Source organism: Chiloscyllium plagiosum, unplaced genomic scaffold (assembly GCF_037043375.1).
Source record: "Chiloscyllium plagiosum isolate Xiang-an unplaced genomic scaffold, Cpla_swu_hap1 HiC_scaffold_40, whole genome shotgun sequence".
Taxonomy (NCBI): domain Eukaryota; kingdom Metazoa; phylum Chordata; class Chondrichthyes; order Orectolobiformes; family Hemiscylliidae; genus Chiloscyllium; species Chiloscyllium plagiosum.
The window spans coordinates 37,924,981-37,933,973 of NW_028270178.1; the positions used below are offsets into that span (position 1 = coordinate 37,924,981).

Here is an 8,993-nt window from a genome sequence, read left to right on the forward strand (position 1 = left end):
TGTCCTGGAGCTGAGATGACTGACCCTCCACATCCTCGACCATCTTCCTTTGTGCCAGGTAGGACGCAAACCAGCAGAGAGCATGCCCCCGATACCCATTGATTCCAGTTTTTCCAGGGCTCCTTGATGCTATACCTGGTCAAAGGTGGCCTTGATGTCAATGGCTGTCACTCTCACCTCACATCTGGAAGTCAGCTCTTTTGTCCATGTTTGCACCAAGGCTGTAATGAGATCAGAACTGAGTGACCCTGGCGAAACACAAACTGGGCGTCACAGAGCAGGTTATTGCTGAGCAGGCGCTGCCTGTTAGCACTGTTGATTATCCCTTCCATCACTTTACTGATGAAGTTGTCATCAGCAGTGGGAAACCTGATGGAAGTCAGAATATAAGTAAGTTAACAAGATATGTTGCGAAAATAAGTCATTACAAGACAGTCAATATGGCTTTGCCAATGGAAGGTCGTGTCTCACAATTTTAATTGAGTTCTTTGTTGAGGTGGGGCACGGGCAGTGGATGAGGGTTGTGCTGTAGATGTTGTATTTTCCACAATAAAGACTGATGTAAAATAACTGTATGCCTGTCATTTTCCATCACTATCTCTGCAGACTGAGAAAGAGGTTTGATGAGGTAGAGAGGAGGTTTTACTTAGTGGGGCAATCTGGAACAAGAAAATAGAGTTTAGGATAAGGTGGTGGCAGATTTGAAACAGAGATGAGGAGGAATTACTTCCCAAAAGATCATGAATCTGTGGAATTCACTCCACCAGAGTGCAGTGGATGTCAGGGCACTGGGTACATTTGAGGAGGAGATGGACAGGCTTTTAATGGGCAATGGGTTGGAGGGTGACAGAGAGCAGGCAGGACAGTGGAGTTGAAACCGTAATGAGATCAACCAGGACCGTATTGAATATCAGAGCAGGATTGTGGGCTGAATGGCCTTCTCCTACCGGTAATGCTTATGTTCTCATGGTGAATTCTCAGAAACATCATATAACACTGCTTCCCCACTCCACAGATGCTGCCAGACCTGCTGAGTTTCTCCAGCATTATCTGTGTTTTGTTTGTGCATTAATTTGAGGTGCTATATTTAGTTGTGATATTGAAGTGAGATGTGAGTTTAATTTCTTTTGGAAATGAGGGTCACATTAACCAGCATTTTAACTCATATCACTCCAAACCCTTCCATGTTCATGTACACATCCAGATGTCTTTTCAATATTGTAACTGTTCCAGCCTCCAGCACTTCCTCTGGCAGGTCATTGCTTACACACACCACTCTCTGCTTGAAAACGTCACCCTTTTGATCACTTCTAAATCTCAACCCTCTCACCTGAAACCTATGCCATTTAGTTTTGGACTCCTGTACCTTGAGAAAAAGGTATTGTCTATTTACCCCATCCATGTCCCTCATGATCTATTAAACATTCATTAGGCCATCCCTCAGACTCTGACACTCCAGTGAAAATAGCCCCGGCCTATTCTATCTCTTCCTCTGCCTGAAACCCTCCAAACCTGGCAACATCTTTGTAAATCTTTTCAGAAACCCATGTATCACAACATATTTCCTATAGCAGGGAGTCCAGAACTAAATGCAATATTTAACATTGGCCTCACCAGTGTCTTTTACAGCCACAACATGTCATCTCAACAACTATACTCAATGCACTGTCTAATAAATGCAAGTGTATCAAACGCCTTATTCATGGTTCTATCTACTGGCAACTCCACGTCCAAAGAACTGTGAGCCTGCACTCTAAGCTTCCTTTGCTCGGCAATCACATCTTACCATTAAATGTGTGGGTCCTGCCCTGATTTGCCTCAACAAAATTCAGCACATCACATTTATCTAAATTAAACTCCATCTGCCACTCCTCGGCCACTGGCCCACCTGATCAAGGTCCCATTTTCACTGTCCACCCCATCACCAGTTGTAGTGTCATCTGCAAACCCACTAAACATACTTCCTTTAATCACATCTAAGTCTTTATATAAATGATGGATAATAGTGGACTCAGCGCCAATCCTTGCAGCTCACCTCTGGTCACAGGCCTCCAGTCCGAACAGCAATCATCAACCTCCACCTCTGTCTCCTAAATTCATGCCAATTGTGTGTCGGAATGACTAGATTCCACGTGACCAAAACTTCCTAACTGTGCTAATATGATATCTGAACAGTTCACTGGATAAATAATTTAAACTATAAGAATCAGACACGACGTGTTGAAATGTGATTCACAATTGTAGCAAGCATCGATAAAATCTGAATGCTTCTGTTTAAAATGGTGAGAAATTATGAAACATTACCAACCTTTGGGAATGAGAGAGCCCTGCACACAATGGTCAGAAAGTTACTGTGATGGTGCAGCCAACCAGGAGGACAAATTATACGTTCCCAGTTTTTGCCAGGCGATTGGACAGTCAGGAAGACTTGCTGTGATTATCCAGGGGTTTGGGCGTGAAAATGGATGCCATTTAACAGGTCCACACACACACACACACACACACTAATCAAGACCAGAGATGTTGGATAAATATGGCGCTGCTAACTTTTAATGTCCATCGTTTCCTGGTGTCGAGGCGCAATGTCGAAATATATCGATGACTGTGAAAAGGGAAGCTGAGAGCTGTTAGCAGGATTGTGTTGAATGTCAGAAAGGTATTGGGAATTTGGTGGGGTAGATGGATGGATGCAGATGAAGTCCAATATGGAGAAGTGTGAGGTAATAGATTTCGGGCAGAATAAGTGTCAATAAACAATTTGGCTCCAAAGCATAAAGCGGTTAACAGGAGCGGAGTGCTTGTGGACTTATGGAATCTATATTGGCAGGACAGGCTGCGAGAACAACTCATAAAGAACGCTGTCACCTAGTCCTTTTTCACAGTGACAGAGACTGCAAGATCCATGAGGTATTGCTGTGTTTTCATAATGCACCAGTTCAGGTTCAACTGGAGCATTATTTCCTGTTCTGGAAACCGCACGATTGGAAGGATTGTGGAGAGAGTCGAGACAAGGTCAAACAGGTTTAAAGGAAGCTCCCGAGAATTAGCATATTCAGTTCGAGTTGGAGCTGGTTTCCTGAGGAAGAGCAGGCTGAAGAATTGCAAAACCTGCGCCCTCACCTCCCCCCGCATCTCCATCCAAAGCCCAAAGGAGCCTTTCACATCCATTAAAGTTTCATCTGCACTTCCACCAATGTCATTTATTGTACCAATTGTTCCCGATGTGATCTCCTCTACATTGGAGAGACTGGACACCTTCTCTCAGAGCACTTTAGGGAATATCGATGGGAAACTGGCACCAATCCACCCCACCGCCTCCTGGCCAAACATTTTAACTCTCCCTCCCACTGTGCCGAGGACTTGCAGGTCCTGGGCCTACTCCATCGCCACTCCCTCACCACCCGATGCCTGGAGGAGGAACTCCTTATCTTCGGCCTCGGGACCCTTCAACCCCAAGGCATCAATGTGGATTTCATCAGCTTCCTCATTTACCCTCTTCCACCTTACCCCAGTTCCAAACTTCCAACTCAGCACCATCCTCATGACCTCACCTATCTGCCAATATTCCTTCCCACTTATCTGCTCCAACTTCCCCTCCGACTTATCACCTTCATCCCCACCCCCATTCACCTATTGCATTTTTAGCTACCTTCTATACAAGCCCACTCCCCTTTCTGATGAAGGGCTTTTGCCAGAAACGTCGATTTCCCTGCTCCTCAGATGCCGTCTGACCTGCTGTGATTTTTCAGCACCACTCTAATCTTGATGATAACACTAGTATCTCTTCTCAGCCTTTTGGCTAAGATCATGTGTAGTTCTGTTCTTGTCAGTTTTAATATGTGATATACTGCATATCTGAGTTAAGGACTGAATATTAATCTGACCTTTGCGCATCGTCCTGGTATTGCAGTCCTTCTGGGAATAGTGCACCCTCATTAAAGAATCCGAAAAGCAGTTTTATTTGTTCACTGTAGTGCGTGTTTGCTTTATTTCTCGTCTACCACGTCTGTGTGGAAGAAAGCGTAAAAACAACCTTTTGGTCAAGTTGGACTCGCTTTTGTGCAAATTAACTCGTTCTATGTTACAATTCACCTGTCACTTTCTGCATGTTCAGCCTTCACTCTCAATGTCATCACTTTATCCCTGATGCACGCCACCCCTTCCCACCGACTCCCAACTCCGAACAGCAAAAGTAAAACACAGTTCCCCACTAGCTCTACCTAATGTCAAACGGCATTTTAGAAAACAAAATGGAGAAGATGAAGCTGTTGCAGTATTCAACAGTTTGGATTTTGATCATGATGATGAGGGTGACTCGGATGTATTGAACGAAAGGTTTTGAACACTGTGAAGCAGGAAAAGATCTGATGTTTTTAAAGCACATAGATTCATAGTGATGTACAGCACAACCCGTCCATGCTGACCAGATGTTCTATTCTAATCTAGTCGCATTTGCCAGTACGTGGCCCATATCCATCTAAACCCTTCCTGTTCATATACTCATCCAGTTGCCTTTTAAATGTTGTAATTTTACCAGCCTCCACCACTTCCTCTGGCAGCTCGTTCCACACATACATCATCTTCTGCATGGAAACATTGCCCCTAAGGTTCCTTTTAAATTGTTCCCCTCTCACCCTAAACCTATGCCTTCTCGTTCTGGACAACCCACCGTAGGGAAAAGACCTTGTCTATTTACCCTATCCATGCCCCTCATGATTTTATAAATCTCTATACGGTCAGCCCTCAGCCTCTGACGCTCCAGGGAAAACACCTCTCCCTGCAGCTGAAACCTGCCAACGCTGGAAACATTCTTGTAAATATTTAAGAATGTTTTTCATTAGAATGCCAGAACAACCAGAATCAATAGATGTGTTTGTGACGGCTTTATTTTCTCAGTTCAAAGGCCTGTGAGTGGAATCAGATTACATATTCACTGATGTAGGACACAATTGTGTGTGGTATCACAAATGACCAAGTCAGAGGCATATTACTCCGAGAGCCGATTCTCACATTAACCAGTCGAATAGATACTCGTGGAGCTGGCGAAATGACCCAGAGTTAAATAAAAGCACTGCATCAAAATGTAGAATTACTTGTCCACAAAGTATATTATTACTTGAAGAACACTAACAAACTTTCCAGCGCCTGAGACATGTCCTAATCAGGGATTGGCACAACATCTCTGCCTTTCCTTGGCTTTTTTGCACTTTGATGCATCAACCAGAACCTAATATTTCACAGTTTCACAGTGCCTGCTTATTTATCGCAGACGTAAGCCAGGCAGCTTATTGATGTTGTTAACGGTGATCAGTCAAGGGGCTGGACTGTCAGGCACTTGGAGCATCAGCTAAAGCAGCAAACACACTGCATGTGCTTTCTCCAAATGGTCACGTCTCAAAGCCTCAGGGAGCCAGTTCTCAGTCAGGGTAGGAGAGACAGGATTCATTCATGAGATTCTGGCACAGTATGTCCAGTGACTTTGACATTGTTTGGGACAATCAGGATCAAGGAATCTGTTTCACTTCAGTCCAGAGAGGTTGCCACACAAACTACTCATAACATCCCCGAAATGATCCAGTAGACTTTTCGCTCCGGAATTCCCGTTCACCAATTCATGCTGACTCCGTCTGTTCCTGTTTTTGGGAATCAGATTGATGAAGTTCTCAAGGAGGGTTTTGGGGGTCCCTGCAGTAGCAGTAAAGTTGGGGGAATTCAGTTCTGGGCACTGCCTCTTGGAGCAGAGTGGACAGGATTTGTGGAAGGGGCGGGAAAGTCACGATATTAGAGTTAAAGTGAGAAAAGGACGTGGGTTACTGTGGAAGTGCGAGTCACCATCACTGTCCTAGTTTTGAAGTGGGGACAGTGCAGCGTAATGTTGTCATGGCGATCTACAGGCATGGGGCTTGGGGATGGGTAATGTTGTGAAGTGAAGTTGATAGATGAAGGAGCTGTGTGGGAAAGTACATACATTCATGGACTTGACGCACAGTGCAAGGAAGGAAGGAGAGTTAAGATGTCATGTTGCAGCTTTATGAGACTTTCGTTTGGTTTCCCCTAAAGTGTTGCATTTAATTGTGGTCGCTACATTATAGAGAGGATGTGGAGGGTGCAGAAGAGGTTTACTAAGATGCTGCTTGTATTAGAGGGTGTGAGCTATGAGGAGATTCTAGAAAGAACTCAGACTGTTTTCCTTGGAGCAGCAGAGTCTGAGTGGAGACTCCGTGGAAGTCTGTAAAATTATGAAATGCATCAATAGAGTTGACAGTCAGAATCTCTTTCCCAGAATTGAAATGTCTTGAACTATGGAGCATACGTTGAAGGTGAAAGTGGGAAAGTTCAAACCAGATGTGGGGCAAGGTTTTTATTCCACAGAGAGTGGTAGGTGTCTGGAACGTAATATCAGTAATGGTAATGAAGGCAGATATGATAGGGGTATTTCAGGGGCTTTTAGCCCCAGAAGCAGATGGATGTGCAAGGAATGGAGGGATATGGAGCAAGTGACCATCAGCCAGCTGGAACTACCAGTTACTAAATAAATGAAGACAGAGGTGAATGCATTTGCAGGAATGGTGGGCAGCAACCTCATCTAAAACATAGACTAGAAATCAGACAGTGTCATGATTTTTGCATTGGTCAGGAGTTTTCTCTCTGCCATGTAGACCAGGGAACGTTCTGAAGAGACTGTGTTCACCCATGGACTGCATCACAATTCTCACTAGGGTCGAGAGCAGATCAGGAAAATGCAAGCAGAAATATAGCACAGGACTCATCTCAAACTTTTATTTGGAGTTAAAACTTTCCTTTGATTGTTATCCACAAATTGAAATATTATATTGTTTCCAATAAACAAATATGTATTTGGAGCTGGAATATCTGTGGAAGAGTAGTAGGAACTGCAATTTTAAAGGTGTACAGACGTATTAGCCAGGCGCTGAAAAACACATAAAAAGCCATATGATCTGAGTGCAATTTCCCGAATTATAGACCATTCCACGCTCAATGTTAACAATTCAGTTTGCTCAATAAAGGATTCCCCTCCATCTCCAATTCTTACAGTCGGCCCATTCTTTTAGTCTGTCCTCCTAAACTGAAGACATGCTCTCTGAAAAGATAAGCAGATTTATCATTCAAGTCAGCTGACCCTCAGTGACTAAATGTATCTCTCCAGATGCTACACCACTTCCTGCAGAATCCACAATATTTTACGTTTCTTTTTGATTTAGAATCTAGTTTGCACTCTTATACAATTGCTCCTGATCAATTACTTTTTCTATTCACTGCCTACTTATCCCACTTCAAAAAATGTTGATGAAATTTCGTTGAGCTAAAATGTTCACTGTGTGTATTCCCACCTGCCTGATCTGTTGAGTATTTCCAGCAATGTCCTTCCGAGAGTTGGACCTTTATACATCGGCAAAGTCTCACAACGTCAGTCTATGGAAAGGTTTCCAGAATCAGCTGAAGATTTCTCTAGAACCAACCAGTAATCTGTGGAAAGATGATGTGCTCTCTCTCCTGGAATCGTTTGGTTTCAGTCCATTGGGAGATATTTCACATTAATTCTGTCAGATCAATGCTATTATTGATTCAATTCAAATTCAATCATTGATCAGACCTATTTTTATTTACGCATGATCTCCATCAGTGTATCAGGATCTCAGCATTATTCACGTTTTTGGTCAGCATTGAGTCCAAGGTCATTAATATTCATTGCATAAAATTTCTTCCTCACGTTCTCCCTGTGCAACATCCCCAAACTGATATAAATCTCCTCTAATCCTTTAACGGTCAAATAATGGAAACAGCTTCACTTTATTTACCTTCTGTTAACCAATCATAAATTAGTGCTCCCACTCTGTCAAATCTCCCCACAATGCCGATTTCTACAACCTAACTTCACTGAAATTTATCATTCTCAAAACTATCCTGGTAAATCTCCTGGGTCCACTGTCAGGAACCATGCCATCTTTCCCACTGTGTGGGGGTCTCTAGTTTGCAGAGACCTCGATGCTCTGTGTCCCTCTGGGTGATGTCATCACACAGTGACAATGACACGATGACATCACCCCATCCTGGGCATTCCCTCAGATTTAAGGGTTTTCTCAGACACCAGAGTTCGGATAGCTTTCCAGTTGCAGAGTCCACATGAAACTTAGCAGATTTTTTTCAAAAAAGTGAAATTCTTTCATTGCGTTTTGAGCTTTCATTCACAATGTTTTTCTTTTTGTCCGGTGCTCTGTTCCATGTGTAATGTTCCATGTCTCTGTGGCTGTGATGGCTCCTTACTGTTGATCTGACTGTACGTTCATCCATTGCTCTGCCTCACCTCTACAGTTCCTGATCACCACATTGCCATTGCCCCCCTTCCACTGTGTTTAATAATGAGTGGATTTTAGTTAAGTTAGGAATTTAACTTCTGCTTATGCCAACTGTGTTTAACTGAGTTTCCCCCACTTCTCATGTGCTGCTAATTTACAATTTTTGTCTTGCTCAGTTTCTCTCCAATCACAACTTTTTTTCCCTGCACTACAGTGCATTTCTCTTATGTTTCTGAGCTTATAGTGATGATAAAATTGCGCAGTGTTCATATTCCCATCTGAAACATGAACTGTGTTTGTTTGGTTTTCTCCGTACACACTGCCCAACCTTCTGAGAATATCCAGCACTTCCTTTGAGATGACAGATGTTCAGCAGCTGCAGAATTTTACTATTACTTGAGTACAGACGTTGCTCCCAGATCTGACTCTAACACAGACAGAGCAAATCAGAGCCTGATGTATCATTGGTGGCAGAAGTTGACCCTGGTCTCCACTGCTGCCTCATTTACTCCAAGTCAGTGAATCATTGAATAATTACCATACAGAGCGAGTCTACTGAGTTCATTGTGTCTGTGGGAGCTTTCTGCAAGAGGAAATCAACTGTCATCTCCTTGTATCAACTTCAGCAGTTAGAATTTCAGAAAGATCAGATTGAGCCGGTACGCACTTGGGAAG

At 43.3% G+C, this 8,993-nt stretch overlaps 1 pseudogene; it reads left to right on the forward strand.

The window, feature by feature from the left end:
- Positions 1-3,779: 3,779 nt before the first annotated feature.
- Positions 3,780-3,935, forward strand: LOC122546786 (U2 spliceosomal RNA; annotated as a pseudogene).
- The last annotated feature ends 5,058 nt before the right edge of the window (positions 3,936-8,993 follow it).